The 14,919-nt window shown below is 42.6% G+C and overlaps 1 pseudogene; it reads left to right on the forward strand.

Annotated features, from left to right (window-relative positions):
• Positions 1–619: 619 nt before the first annotated feature.
• Positions 620–14,919, forward strand: part of LOC125408229 (rab GDP dissociation inhibitor alpha-like) — a 176,952-nt pseudogene continuing 162,652 nt past the window's right edge.

The raw sequence follows: 14,919 nt of genomic DNA on the forward strand, positions 1-14,919 counted from the left end.
CTTGGCAGGCTGCCATGACCTGAAAGCTTGGATTCCTCCAGGTTTAATTTAAGGTGGCAGGAGACACAGGCCAACCTGGAAACAGTCATTTTCACGTTGGGGGTCAGGGTTAAGGAGAGAGTTGCTGGATCTCTGACAGCGGTATGGGTTGTCTCCCGCAATACTCTGGCTGCACAGGTAGGTAGTGACACCCTGCTCCTGCTTCCCAAGACCATGAATTTGAATTTGATTCTGAGACTCCTTTCCTCTGGTCCAGATTGGCATGCACTTGCTGTGGTGGCCTACAGGCTTGCAAGCAGAGCTCCCCCGGAACTGAAGGAGGAGCCTTCAGGGGCTGGCAATGGCACAAATCCCAGTGTCTCAGGGCAGAGAAATGGAAAAGCCTTTGAGGTCCCTGAAGCCCATCTCTAGACAGAATTCCTCCACCTCACAAGGTGCACAGGCCCTTGGAACCCTTGCAGCTTGCCTGGGTACCTATCTCTGGCCAGTCCTGGCCTAGTTGTTTTGCATTGAAAAGGACTGAGGGAGTGCACCAGAAACCCATGACAGATATCATTCTGCTATCTAGCAGAATTATTTTGCCTATCCCTCCAGCACCTCCCCCCATGCTTATGTGAACATGGTAGCAGGCTTGCTAAAGAGCATCTCTGATAGTAGTGCCCCCAGTGCAACTAAGATGTTCTCCTTTGGTTTCCTTGACCCACGAGAGATATTGGAGCAAGCGGAATCTAGGTGACCCATGCCGAGCTCCACAGCCCTTGGTTTGCTGGGCATAGGAAACACAACTTCCTTGGTCCCGAGGACACCATGTCTGGCAGAATTAGTGAACCTCTCCCCAGGGAATTCTGCATCCTGGGCTACCACTGGGTTCCCGTGGAGACCTTCTGGTGCGCGCCAGCCCACATCATGTTCACACGCCTAGTCATGGAACCTTTAGCTTTTGTCTCAGCCTCCCCAGCAGCACACACAGCTCCTCTCCATAAACTGCATACACTGCTCAAGTATCTCTGGCAATGTCATCATGGTCTCAGGACAAGGTATCTATTTTTGCAAAATGTCTGTCACCACATAATTTTCTCCAATACATCTTCTCTCCTCTCTGTCTACAGGGCACTCACTTGCTTTCCTTTACTTTCTCTGAGAAATGACTTTCTCCTTGAGCTGAGCTGGACTCTTAATTCAGGAACTGGGGCCTGCCAGAAAATGTTTCTGATCCATAGCTACATCCCCAGAACCCTAATAGGATTTAGGAAGGCACCTGCTACCAAAATCATCATGTATCCCCTCCGTGTGTGTACCTAGTGGGCACTGAGCTCAATTCGGTGTAGTGGCTCAGCGTAAATCAGAGTAAAAGCAGCCAGAATAGGGTGTGGAATGTAGGGTGCCTATCCTGACAATGTTTCACCCCCTTGCCTCCCCTGACAAACCTCTCTCTTTGATAAGGGACACTCATTTATACAGCATACACCTGACTTCTTCTGCCTAGGCCACCTGCATAAAACCCATGGAGAATCACAGGGTCAAGAGTCAAGAAGCCCCTTCTCCTGATCATTGCTGTCCAGGCATCCTCTCAGCTAAAAGAATATTCAGAATTGTCTCTGAAATTAACACAGGGTACGACCTGACTTCCTTGAACTCCTGTGTCTGTGTATGTGTGTGTTTATATGTTTGTGTGTGTGTGTGTGTGTATGTGTGTGTGTGTTTGGTTGTGTTTATACTTTGTCTCTGTCTAGGATACTAGTGCTGGGTGAGGCCATAAGAAGTGCCAGAGAGGTCAAAGTGTTTAACGGTTCTGGTGTTCATCTCCAGGTTAAATGAGTAGGGCAAGGTGGTATGTAGCTAAAGAATTTTAAGACTCCATCCTTCAGTTTCAGCTCATGTGGGCATAAGTATGGTATGTTCCAGTATATAGTTTATGTTTGTGATGTGGGCAGTCTGTACATGTGGTTTGGAGGATTAGAGCATTTTGTGGGAACTACATAGAAGTGGCAGTACCCTCATTATGACTGGCCCGCTTGACATTTCTGGGAATTCAGAGCCCGTGGCCCAACACAGTCAAATGCTCCCTGCCCTGACGCACACATTCCCTGGGAGCTCCATTGCTATCCTCAGAGCAGATGCCTCCAGGCGGCTTGGTAGAGAGAGAGTTGGAAGAGCATAGACAGGGTTGTCTCCAAGAGGCAGGGAGAATGCTTTTTTTTTAGGGGTCATCATTTATATTCTCAGGCGTGTGGAAGTGTGGAGGTTGGCCTCTGAGTGCCCACAAGGGTAGCATTCCTGTCGGGCAGAAAAAAACAACACTTTACAAATAAACAGGGTATATCACCTTTTTTCCTGACTGACCTAGCTGCCAAGTACACCATGGGTGGGATTGTGTCTAGGTGTCAGGGTTGGAGACAGTCAGAGATAATGAAAGAGGTGGAGGCAAAGTAGAGGTAAATAGGTAGATCCATAGATAGAGAGAAGGAGATGGGGGTTGGTGGTGAGAGACTATGAGGGGGGTGTTGGATGTTTGTTAATGTTTGTTGGTGTTTTTCCAAACAGGTTGGTTGGCAGATGCACTCTGTCTATGGTCAGGTGTTTCTTTTCCATGGGTCAGGGCCCCTAGAGGGAAATATGAAGGCCAATGGATGTTTGCTTGTGGGGCCACCTGAAACCTTTTGGGATGCCACTGAGGAGGACAGGGGTGTGTATGTTCTATAGGCATCCAAGTGTGAGAAGTGAGAATAGCTCACGTCTCCCTTGGTGTCTACATTGCCTGTCCTTGGTCTACTTGATTCTCTTGAAAGAGATAGGAGTCCCCTGTCTTCCTAGGCTGTCAACATGTAGGTGTGTGTCCACAGAGGATAAAAAGTTCCATATCAGAGGGGGTCTTGGAGACTTTGCAAACAGTAGAGAAAATTTTCCTGAGAGGTGCCTGGTGTTTCCTGTGGGTTGAAGTTGTTTGTGTGAGGGATGGAGATCTGTGGCGAGAGGACAGATTGTGACAGAACTGGAGGCAGGTCACAATGATTGCCTGGCAATGGCTAGGAGACAGTTAGGCTTGTGAGTCTGTCCAGGCCTAGTAAGCAAGGAAGCAGGTGGAATGAAATGTGTCTTCTTTCAATGTGTTACTGTGCCCACAACTGGATCCTGGGACTCCTGCCTCTTTGAGCGAGGTCGTGGATGTTCCCAGCCCCTTGCTGGTGCCAACTGAGGAAGATGTGTGGCCACAGTCACTTGAAACTGGATGGCAGGTAGCTTGTGCTTGAAGCCCGAGGTTTCTTGTGGCTCTTATTTTCTCCCATTGAAGCATGGTACCTATGGGGCCATGGGACTCAGGGCTCATGCTAGCTATACTGGAGCCCTTAGGATTGAACACAGTTGACAGACCTTTGCCTTGTGTCCATCCCGTTTCTGCCTTATGCCAGGTGAAAAATCAGTGCTGGGCCTGGGGCCCTACTCAAATGGTTATATGGGTGGTGATCTCCTCAGTGGCATCTGCCCATCTTCCCTTGTGTCCCTAATACATGGACTGGGCCCACCAATCACTAGGAGCTGCCCTAGGAGCATGGGGTCAGCCTGGGAGGCAAGCCCCTTCTTTGCTGGCCACCATGACCTAAAAGCTTGGTTCTGCCCAAGTTTAATTTAAGGTGTCCGCAGATCCAGTCCAGCCTGCCAACATTTGTGTTCATGCTGGGGAACAGGGTTAAGGAGAGAGTTGCTGGATCTCTGAAAGGGTTAAGCAGAAGCTCTCAGAATACTTTCTGCACAGCTATGTGGTGACCCTCAGCTCATGGTTTCCAAGACCACGAATTTGAATTTAATTCTGAGGCTCCTTACTATGGGCCCATATTTCATGTAAGATAATTTACAGGCAGGCTCACTGGCCACTAGGCAGCTGTAATATTGCCAAACTAGCAAGACAGCCACTTAACAAAGAACAGGATGTATTGCTCCTTTCTCTTTTGTTAAAGATCACCTGAAGAGAGGTGTTTGCCAAAGCTGGTGACTAAGTTGCAAGTGTTTCCCTAGCCCCACATCCTCCAGAAAGAGAATATTAATGAGTATCCACCTTGGTTTACTGGGGGTTAAAACGTGTTTTGGATAATAAACATGGGTAGATTTTCAGGAAGAGAGAAGCCTGAGATGCACTTCCATTATGACTGTGTGAACTGTGTCTGGTTATTTCTCGCACCTCCGTACTGGTCCAGTTAGGGAAAAGAGTTTTCTATGTTGGGGTCCATGGGCTCTAACATAATGGCTCCTGCAATGTGGTACTGACCACTGAACTTTGAGACAAAGAATACGTGGTGGTGCTGACCACTGAACCTGGAGAAAAGCTGGAGAAAGAACAAGAAGTAAGAAAGAGAATGTGGTACTGACCACTGAACTCCAAGAAAAGCTGGAGAAAGTACAAGACAAGAGAGACTTTGAATGTTGACCGCTGAACCCCAAAAGAAGCAAGAGACAGGCAGAGGAGAACTTGAGGCTGATCCCAGAACCCCAAAAAACAAGGAAGGAGTGATCAGATTTGAGGAACCTGCGAGAAGAAATCAGTGGATGTGTGAGTAATGTGTGCTTAGATAACGAAACAGGACAGTAATATCGAGGATAAAATTTGTAAATATAAAAATATGGGACAAGGAGAAAGCAATCGAATGGCTATGCAGTTGATTGAAGATATATATATTTTAATTTATTTATTAAAATTTCCACATCCTCCCCACCTCCCTTTTCCCTCCCCCTCCCCACCTCCCCCCCTTTCTAGTCCTAAGAGCAGTCTGGGTTTCCTGCCCCGTGGGAAGTCCAAAGTCCTCCTCGCTCCATCCAGGTCTATAAAGATGAGCATCCAAAAAAAAAACCAGGCTCCCACAAAGTCAGTCCATGCTGTAGAATCAAAACCCAGTGCCTTTGTTTTTGGCTTTTCAGTCAGCCTTCATTGCCAGCCAAATTCACAGTGTCCAGTTTGATCACATGCTCCATCACTCTGTTGGGAGAGCTTTGGGGAATGGGATGGGTGGGATGGAGGAAGAGTGGATATGGGAGCAGGGAAGTAAATATCTTAATTAAGGGAGCCATTTTAGGGTTTGCAAGAGACTTGACTCTAGAGGGGTTCCCAGGTCCAAGGAGAGGTCCCCAGATTGTTCCCTGGGCAGTAGAGGAGAGGGTGCCTGAACTGGCCTTCTCCCATAACCATTTTTCTATTGAGGGGCACCTAGGTTGTTTCCAGGTTCTGGCTATTACAAATAGTGCTGCTATGAACATAGTTGAACAAAGGCTTTTGTAGTATGATAGGGCATCTCATGGGTATATTCCCAAGAGTGGAATTGCTGGGTTCTGAGGTAGGCTGACTCCCAGTTTCCTGAGAAACTGCCACATTGATTTACAAAGTGGTTGCACAAGTTTGCATTCTCACCAATAATGGATGAATGTTCCCCTTACTCCACATCCTTTCCAGCATAGGCTATCATTGGTGTTTTTGAGTTTAGCTATTCTGACAGGTGTAGATGATATCTCAAAGATGCTTTGATTTGCATTTCCCTGATCACTAAGGAGGTTGAGTATGACCTTAAGTGTCTTTCGATCCTTTGAACTTCTTCTGTTGAGAATTCTCTGTTCAGTTCAGTACCACATTTTTTAATTGGGTTAATTAGAGTTTTAGTCTCTAGTTTCTTGAGTTCTTTGTATATTTTGGAGATCAGACCTTTGTCTAATGTGGTGTTGGTGAAGATCTTCTCCCAATCAGTAGGTTGCCTTTTTGTCTTAATGACAGTGTACTTTGTTTTACAAAAGCTTCGTAGTTTCAGTAGGTCCCATTTATTCATTGTTGCTCTTATTGTCTGTGCTACTGGGGTTCTACCTAGGAAGTAGTCTCCTCTGCTCATGTCTTTTAGACTCCTTCCCACTTTCTCTTCTATCAGGTTCAATGTGGTCAGATTAATATTGAGGTCTTTAATCCATTTGGACTTGAGTTTTGTGCATGGTAATAGATATGGATCTATTTTCATTCCTCTACAGTTTGACATCCAGTTATGCCAGCACCATTTGCTAAAAATGCTTTCTTCCATTGTACAGTTTTAGGTCCTTTGTCGAAAAATCAGTTGTTCATAGATTTGAGGATTAATATCTGGATCTTTGATTAGATTCCATTGGTCAAAATCTGTGTTTTTGTGCTAATACCAAGCAGTTTTCATTACTGTAGCTCTGTAATAGAATTTGAAGTGTGGGATGGTAAAGCCTCTGGAAATACTTTTATTGTATAAGATTGTTTCGGCTATCCTGGGTTTTTTTGCCATATAAAGTTGATTATTGTTCTCTCAAGGTCTGTGACAAATTTTGTTGGGATTTTGATGGGGATTGCATTGAATCTATAGATTGCTTTTGGTAAAATTGTCATTTTTACTATATTGATCCTTCCAATCCAAGAGCATGGGAGATTCTTCCATTTTCTGGTATCCTCTTCAATTTCTTTTTTCAAAACCTTGAAGTTCTTGTCAAATAGGTCTTTCACTTCCTTGGTTAGAGTTACTCCAAGATACTTTAAGCTATTTGTGGCTATCGTGAAAGGTGATGTTTCTCTGATTTTCCTCTCTGTATCTTTCTTCTTTGTGTATAGGAGGGCAAGTGATTTTTTGGAGTTGATCTTGTATCCTGCCACAGTACTAAAGGTGTTGATCAGCTGTAGGAGATCTCTGGTAGAGTTTTTGGGGTTGCTTATGTACACTATCATATCATCTGAAAATAATGAAAGTTTGACTTCTTTCTTTCCAATTTGAATCCCCTTGATCTCTTTATGCAGTCTTATTGCTATTGCTAGAACATCAAGCACTATATTGAAGAGGTATGGAGAAAGTGAACAGACTTGTCTTGTTCCTTATTTTAGTGGGATGGCTTTGAGTTTCTCTCCATTTGATTTAATGTTGGCTGTAGGCTTGCTGTATATTGCTTTTATTATATTAAGGAATGAAACTTATATCCCTAATCTCTCCAAGAACTTTATCATAAAGGTGTGTTGAATTTTGTCAAATGCTTTTTCAGCATCTTATGAAATGATTATATGTTTTTTTCCTTCAGTTTATTTATATGATGGATTAGGTTGATAGATTTTTGTATGCTGAACCAGCCCTGCCTCTCTGTGATGAAGCCTACTTGATCATAATGTATAAATTTTTTGTTTTTTTTTAAAGTAAATTTTATTAAATTATAAAAGTTTCCATTTCCGCCCCTCTTCCCAACACCCTCCCACTCCCCCCACTCCCTCTCCTCCTCCCTCTTCGTCCCTTAGGGCAGTCAGGGTTTCCTGCCCTGTGGGAAGTTCAAGTTCGTCCCACCTCCCTCCAGGTCCAGGAAGGTGAGTATCCAAACAGACTGGATCCCCAAAATCCAGAATATGCAGAGGAAACAGGTCCCAGTATCATAGTCAATGGCTTTTCAGAAAGACTTCGGGCCAGCCACATTCAGAGAATCCGGCCAAATTCCGAGAATCTGGTTAGATCACGTCCTCGTTCAGTCCCAGTCCAACTGGCCTTGGTAAACTCTCATTATATCTGTTTCCTTGTATCAGTGGGTGATAGCATCCCTCGCAGTACTGATTTAGTTTTTCATGTTCTTCCTCCTTCTGCTCCTCATTTGGACCTCGGGGGGCTCAATCCGGTGCTCCAATGTGGGTCTCCGACTTTATCGCCGTCCTTCGCGAGATGAAGGATCTATGGTAATAAGCAAAATATACATCAGTATGGTTATGGGCCAAGGCCGGTTCAGGCACCCTCTCCTCTGTCCAGAGAACAATCTGGGGGATCTCTCCTTGGACCTGGGATCCCATATATAATCAAGTCTCCTGTAAACCCTAAAATGACTCCCTTAGTTGAAATATATTCTTCCCTGATCCCATATTCATCCTTCCTCCCTCCCCCCCCCATCCCAGGCCACCGAGCTTTCTCCATTCCTCCCCTACTCCCTTCTCTCTAACCCTCTCCCCTTCCATCAACCCTCCCACCCCCCCATGCACCCGAGGTTACCTGGGACTCTTGTCTATTTCCTACCTCCTGGTGGATAGCTAAATAATCTTCATCAGGTTCATCTTCTTATTTAGCTTCTCTAGGATCACGAATAATAGGCTCAAAGACCTTTAATTATGGTTAGAATCCACTTATGAGTGAATACATACCGTGTTCCTCTTTTTGGGTCTGGCTTACCTCACTCAGTAAAGTGTTTTCTATGTCCATCCATTTGCATGCAAAATTCAAGATGTCATTATTTTTTTACCGCTGAGTAAAACTCTAATGTGTATATGTTCCACACCTTTTTTAACCATTCTTCTATTGAGGGGCACCTAGGCTGTTTCCAGGTTCTGGCTATTACAAATAGTGCTGCTATGAACATAGTTGAACAAATGCTTTTGTAGTATGTTAGGGAATCTTTAGGGTATATTCCCAAGAGTGGAATTGCTGGGTCCTGAGGGAGGTTGACTCCCAGTTTCCTGAGAAACCGCCATAATGATTTCCACAGTGGCTGCACGAGTTTGCATTCCCACCAACAATGGATGAGTGTTCCCCTCACCCCACATCCTCTCCAGCATAGGCAATCATTGGTGTTTTAGGGTTTAGCTATTCTGACAGGTGTAAGATGGTATCTCAAAGTGGTTTTGATTTGCATTTCCCTGATCGCTAAGGAGGTTGAGCATGACCTTAAGTGTCTTCTGGCCATTCGAAGTTCATCTGTTGTGAATTCTCTGTTAAGTTCAGTACCCCATTTTTTAATTGGGTTAATTAGAGTTTTAGTGCCTAGTTTCTTGAGTTCTTTGTATATTTTGGAGATCAGACCTTTGTCTGATGAGGGGTTGGTGAAGATCTTCTCCCAGTCAGAAGGCAGCCTTTTTGTCCTACTGACAGTGTCCTTTGCTTTACAGAAGCTTCTCAGTTTCAGTAGATCCCATTTTTTCATTGTTTCTCTTATTGTCTGTGCTGCTGGGGTCCTACTTAGGAAGAGGCCTCCTGTGCCTAAATCTTGTAGACTACTTCCCACTTTCTCTTCTATCAGGTTCAAAGTGGACGGATTAATGTTGATGTCTTTAATCCATTTGGATTTGATTTTTGTGCATGGTGATAGATATGGATCTTTCATTTTTTTACAGGTTGACATCCAGTTATGCCAGCATCATTTGTTAAAGATGCTTTCCTTCCTCTATTGTATACCTTTAGCTCCCTTGTCGAATATTAGGTGTTCATAAGTTTGTGGGTTAATATCTGGGTCTTCTATTTGATTCCATAGGTCGACTTCTCTGTTCTTATGCCAATACCAAGCTGTTTTCAATACTGTAGCTCTATAATAGAGTTTGAAGTCAGGGATGGTAATGCCTCCAGAAGTTCTTTTATTGTATAAGATTGTTTTGGCTATCCTGGGTTTTCTGTTTTGCCATATAAACTTGATTATTGTTCTCTCAAGGTCTGTGAAGAAGTTTGATGGGATTTTGATGGGAATTGCATTGAATCTATAGATTGCTTTTGGTAGAATTGCCATTTTTACTATGTGGATTCTCCCAATCCAAGAGCAGGGGAGGTCTTTCCATTTTCTGGTATCCTCCTCAATTTCTTTCTTCAAAGACTTAAAGTTTTTGTCAAATAGGTCTTTCACTTCCTTGGTTAGAGTAACCCCAAGATATTTTATGCTATTTGTGGCTATCATGAAAGGTGATGTTTCTCTGATTTCCCTCTCTGCTTCTTTATCCTTTGTGTATAGGAGGGCCACTAATTTTTTGGAGTTGATCTTGTATCCTGCCACGTTACTAAAGGTGTTTATCAGCTGTAGGAGTTCTTTGGTAGAGTTTTTGGGGTCACTTATGTAAACTATCATATCGTCAGCAAATAACGAAAGTTTAACTTCATCCTTTCCAATACAAATCCCCTTGATCTCCTCATGTTGTCTTATTGCTATTGCTAGAACTTCAAGCACTATATTGAAGAGGTATGGAGAGAGTGGACAGCCTTGTCGCGTTCCTGATTTTAGTGGAAAGGCTTTGAGTTTCTCTCCATTCAGTTTGATGTTAGCTGTCGGCTTGCTGTATATTGCTTTTATTATATTTAGGTATGATCCTTGTATCCCCAGTCTCTCCAACACCTTTATCATAAATGGGTGTTGAATTTTGTCAAATGCTTTTTCAGCATCTAGTGAGATGATCATATGGTTTTTTCTTTCAGTTTATTTATATGATGGATTACATTGATAGATTTGCGTATGTTGAACCAGCCCTGCATCTCTGGAATGAAGCCGACTTGATCATAATGGATAATTTTTCTAATGTGTTCTTGGATTCGGTTTGCCAGTATTTTATTGAGAATTTTCACATCGATGTTCATGAGTGAGATTGGCCTGTAATTCTCTTTCTTGGTTGTGTTTGTGTGGTTTTGGTATTAGGGTAACTGTAGCTTCATAAAAGGAGTTAGGCAATGACTCTTCTGTTTCTATATTGTGGAATACGTTAAGGAGTATAGGTATTAGCTCTTCCTGGAAGTTCTGGTAGAATTCTGCATTGAAACCATCTGGTCCTGGGCTTTTTTTGGTAGGGAGATTTTTGATAACAGCTTCTAAATCTTCGCGACTAACAGGTCTATTTAGATTGTTCACCTGTTCTTGGTTAAACTTTGGTATATGGTACTTATCTAAAATAATGTCCATTTCTTTTACATTTTCCAACTTTGTGGCATATAAACTTTCATAGTAAGATCTAATGATTGTCTGAATTTCCTCTGTGTCTGTGGTTATGTCCCCCTTTTCATTTCTGATCTTATTAATTTGCATGTTCTCTCTCTGCCTTTTGACTAATTTGGATAGGAGTTTGTCAATCTTGTTGATTTTCTCCAAGAACCAGCTTTTTGATTCAATGATTCTTTGGATTGTTTTCTGTGTTTCTATTTTGTTGATTTCAGCCCTCAGTTTGATTATTTCCAGTCTTCTACTCCTCCTGGGTGAATCAGCTTCTTTTTTTTCTAGATCTTTCAAGTGTGCTGTTAAGTCTCCAATGTGTGCTTTCTCCATTTTCTTTAATTGGGCACTTAGTGCTATGAACTTTCCTCTTAGCACTGCTTTCATAGTGTCCCATAGGTTTGAATATGTTGTGTCTTTGTTTTCATTAAATTCAAGGAAGAGTTTAATTTCTTTCTTTATTTCTTCCTTGACCCAGGGGTGATGTAGTAGTTGACTGTTCAGCTTCCATGAGTTTGTTGGCTTCCTGGGGGAAGCATTGTTGTTGAATTCTAATTTTAGTCCATGGTGATCTGACAAGACACAGGTAGTTACTTCTATTTTTTTGTATCTGTGGAAGTTTGCTTTGTTACCGAGTATGTGGTCAATTTTCGAGAAGGTTCCATGAGCTGCAGAGAAAAAGGTATATTCTTTCCTATTTGGGTGGAGTGTTCTATAGATGTCTGTTAAGTCCATTTGATTCAATACCTCCAATAAATCTCTTAATTCTCTGTTTGGTTTCTGTCTGATTGACCTGTCCATTGGTGAGAGAGGAGTGTTGAAGTCTCCTACTATTAGTGTGTGTGTGGTTTGATGACTGCCTTGTGTTCTAAAAGTTTTTCTTTTACATATGTGGGTGTCTTTATATTAGGAGCATAGATATTCAGGATTGAGACTTCCTCCTGATGAATTGTTCCAGTTATGAGTATGAAATGTCCATCTCCATTTCTTCTGATTGATTTTAGTTTGAAGTCGATTTTGTTAGATATTAGAATGGCCACACCCGCTTGTTTCTTAGGTCAATTTGCTTGGAAAACCTTTTCCTAACCCTTTACTCTGAGTAGGTGTCTGTCTTTGTGGTTGAGGTGTGTTTCTTGTAAACAGTAGAATGTTGGATCCTGTTTTTGTATCCAATCTCTAAGTCTGTGCCTCTTTATAGGTGAATTGAGTCCATTGATATTAAGTGATATTAATGACCAGTGGTTGTTGACTCTGGTTATTTTTTTTTTTTAGGTAGTAGAGTGTATGTGTTTTTCTTCTTTGATTTGTGCTTGTGAATGTTCGCTAGATGTTCGAGTTGTTGTAGGCCATGTTGGGTATGTTGGATTCCTTTGGAGGTGATTTTCCTTCTAATATTCTTTGTAAGGCTGGATTAGTAGCTACGTATTGTTTAAATTTGTTTTTATCCTGGAATATTTTGTTTTCTCCATTGATAGTGAACAATAGCTTGGCTGGGTATATTAGTCCATTGTTGGTGGGAATGCAAACTCGTGCAGCCACTGTGGAAATCATTATGGCGGTTTCTCAGGAAACTGGGAGTCAACCTCCCTCAGGACCCAGCAATTCCACTCTTGGGAATATACCCTAAAGATTCCCTAACATACTACAAAAGCATTTGTTCTGCTATGTTCATAGCAGCACTATTTGTAATAGCCAGAACCTGGAAACAGCCTAGGTGCCCCTCAATAGAAGAATGGTTAAAAAAGGTGTGGAACATATACACATTAGAGTTTTACTCAGCGGTAAAAAGCAATGACATCTTGAATTTTGCATGCAAATGGATGGAAATAGAAAACGCTTTACTGAGTGAGGTAAGCCAGACCCAAAAAGAGGAACATGGTATGTATTCACTCATAAGTGGATTCTAACCATAATTAAAGGTCTTTGAGCCTATTATTCGTGATCCTAGAGAAGCTAAATAAGAAGATGAACCTGATGAAGATTATTTAGCTATCCACCAGGAGGTAGGAAATAGACAAGAGTCCCAGGTAACCTCGGGTGCATGGGGGGGGTGGGAGGGTCGATGGAGGGGGAGAGGGCTAGAGAGAAGGGAGTAGGTGAGGAACGATGAAAGCTTGGTGGCCGGGGATGGGGGGGGAGGGAGGTAGGATGAATATGGGATCAGGGAACAATATATTTCAACTAAGGGAGCCATTTTAGGGTTTACAGGAGACTTGATTATATATGGGATCCCAGGTCCAAGGAGAAATCCCCCAGATTGCTCTCTGGACAGAGGAGAGGGTGCCTGAATCGGCCGTGGCCCATGACCATACTGATGTATATTTTGCTTATCACCATAGATCCTTCATCTGGCGAAGGACGGCTATGCAGTCGGAGGCCCACATTGTCGCACCGGATTGAGCCCCCCGAGGTCCGGAGGGGGAGCGGAAGGAGGAGGAACATGAAAGACGAAATCAGTACTGCAAGGGATGCTATCACCCACTGATACAAGGGAACGGATCTGATGAGAGTTTACCAGGGCCAGTCGGACTGGGACTGAATGAGGACGTGATCTAGCCAGATTCTTGGAATTTGGCCGGATTCTCTGACTGTGGCTGGCCCGGGGTCTTTCTGAAAAGCCATTGACTATGACACTGGGACCTGTTTCCTCTGCATATCCTGGATTTTGGGGATCCAGTCTGTTTGGACGCTCGCCTTCCTGGACCTGGAGGGAGGGGGAAGGAGCTGGAGCTTCCCACAGGGCAGGAAACCTTGACTGCCCTGGGGGACGGAGGGGAAGGAGGAGGGGAGTTGGGGGAGTGGGAGGGTGTTGGGAGGGGGGGCGGAAATGGAAACTTTTATAACTTAATAAAATTTACTAAAAAAAATAATTAAAAAAAATAAATAAAAAAAATAACAATTCGAACACCAGAAAGCCTACAAACACGTGGAAGTTGAACAGTCAACTACTGAATCATCCCTGGGTCAAGGAAGAAATAAAGAAAGAAATAAAAGTCTTCCTTGAATTTAATGAAAATAAAGACTCAACATACTCAAACCTATGGAACACAATGAAAGCAGTGCTAAGAGGAAAGTTCATAGCACTAAGCGCCCAATTAAAGAAAACGGAGAAAGCACATATTGGAGACTTAACAGCACACCTGAAAGCTCTGGAAAAAAAAGAAGCAGACTCTCCCAGGAGGAGTAGAAGATTGGAAATAATCAAACTGAGGGCTGAAATCAACAAAATAGAAACTCAGAAAACAATCCAAAAAATCAAGGAAACAAAAAGTTGGTTCTTGGAGAAAATCAACAAGATTGACAAACCCCTAGCCAAACTAATCAAACGGCAGAGAGAGAACACTCAAATTAATAAGATCAGAAATAAAAAGGGGGACATAAAAACAGACACAGAGGAAATTCAGATAATCATTAGATCTTACTACAAAAGTTTATATGCCACAAAGTTTGAAAATGTTCAAGAAATGGATTGGTTTTTAGATAAATGCCATTTACCAAAGTTAAATCAAGACCAGGTGAACAATCTAAATAGACCTGTTAGTCGCGAAGAATTAGAAGCTGTTATCAAAAACCTCCCGACCAAAAAAAGCCCAGGACCAGATGGTTTCAATGCAGAATTCAACCAGAACTTCCACGAAGAGCTGATACCTATACTCCTTAAGGTATTTCACAATATAGAAACAGAAAAGTCATTGCCACTCTCTTTTTATAAAGCTACAGTTACCCTGATACCAAAACCACATAAAGACACAACCAAGAAAGAGAATTACAGGCCAATCTCAATCATGGTCATTGACGCAAAAATTCTCAACAAAATCCTGGCAAACCGATTCCAAGAACACATTAGAAAAATTATCCTTTATGATCAAGTAGGCTTCATTCCAGAGATGCAGGGCTGGTTGAACATACGCAAATCCATCAATGTAATCCATCATATAAATAAACTGAAAGAAAAAACCATATGATCATCTCATTAGATGCTGAAAAAGCATTTGACAACATCCAACATCCCTTTATGATAAAGGTGTTGGAGAGACTGGGGATACAAGGATCATACCTAAATATAATAAAAGCTATTTACAGCAAGCCGACAGCTAACATCAAACTGAATGGAGAGAAACTCAAAGCCATTCCATTGAAATCAGGAACACGACAAGGCTGTCCACTCTCCCCATACCTCTTCAATACAGTGCTTGAAGTTCTAGCAATAGCAATAAGACAACAAAAGAGATCAAG

This window comes from Myodes glareolus, chromosome X (assembly GCF_982192425.1).
Source record: "Myodes glareolus chromosome X, mMyoGla1.1, whole genome shotgun sequence".
Lineage (NCBI taxonomy): Eukaryota > Metazoa > Chordata > Mammalia > Rodentia > Cricetidae > Myodes > Myodes glareolus.